General features: G+C 30.3%; 1 protein-coding gene across 1 annotated transcript in view; it reads right to left on the bottom strand.

Annotated features, from left to right (window-relative positions):
• Nucleotides 1–515, bottom strand: part of fhod3a (formin homology 2 domain containing 3a) — a gene marked incomplete at its 3' end in the record, with an annotated part of 34538 nt that extends 34023 nt beyond the window's left edge. The window contains exon 1 of the mRNA XM_016252260.1: nucleotides 453–515. The remainder of the gene's footprint in view (nucleotides 1–452) is intronic.
• Between the last annotated feature and the right edge of the window lie 102 nt (nucleotides 516–617).

Raw genomic sequence — 617 nt, forward strand, 5'->3', positions numbered from 1 at the left:
ACACACACACACGCACACACACACACACACACACACACACAAAAAATTAATAAAACTGAAACTGAAAAAGTGTTCTTTTAAGTTTAGGATTTGTATTATAAGCAGTCACTATAACCAGGTTTTATTATAGGCTTGTTCTCATTTAAACAGTGAAACAAAAAAAACAGACACCTAAAACCATAAAAAACTGTGATTACTTGAAATAAAACTTTAACTAAAAATAAAAATATATATTATAAAAAAACAAACTATATAAATATAATATTATCAGTGAGTTGCATTTAGTTTAACCTGAAGCACTAAAAAAACCACGACAAAACACAACAAAATCAATAAAACTTTAATTATTAAAACTAAAACACAAATATATATATATATATATACACAAATTATAATAATATCTCAGTGATACTAAAATAACACTGCAGTGAAGTAAATGTGTGTTTTTATACCTGGAATATCTGCTTGAGGGAAAACAGTGCCCTCCTCAGGTCACGGCCACTGGAGTTATACAGCTTCTCTAGAGAGAGAGAGAGAGACATACAGAGAGAGAGATAGATATATATATAGAGAGAGAGAGAGAGAGAGAGAGAGAGAGAGAGAGAGAGAGAGAGAGA

This window comes from Sinocyclocheilus grahami, unplaced genomic scaffold, assembly GCF_001515645.1.
Source record: "Sinocyclocheilus grahami isolate Dianchi unplaced genomic scaffold, SAMN03320097.WGS_v1.1 scaffold1097.1, whole genome shotgun sequence".
NCBI classification, from domain to species: Eukaryota; Metazoa; Chordata; class Actinopteri; order Cypriniformes; family Cyprinidae; genus Sinocyclocheilus; species Sinocyclocheilus grahami.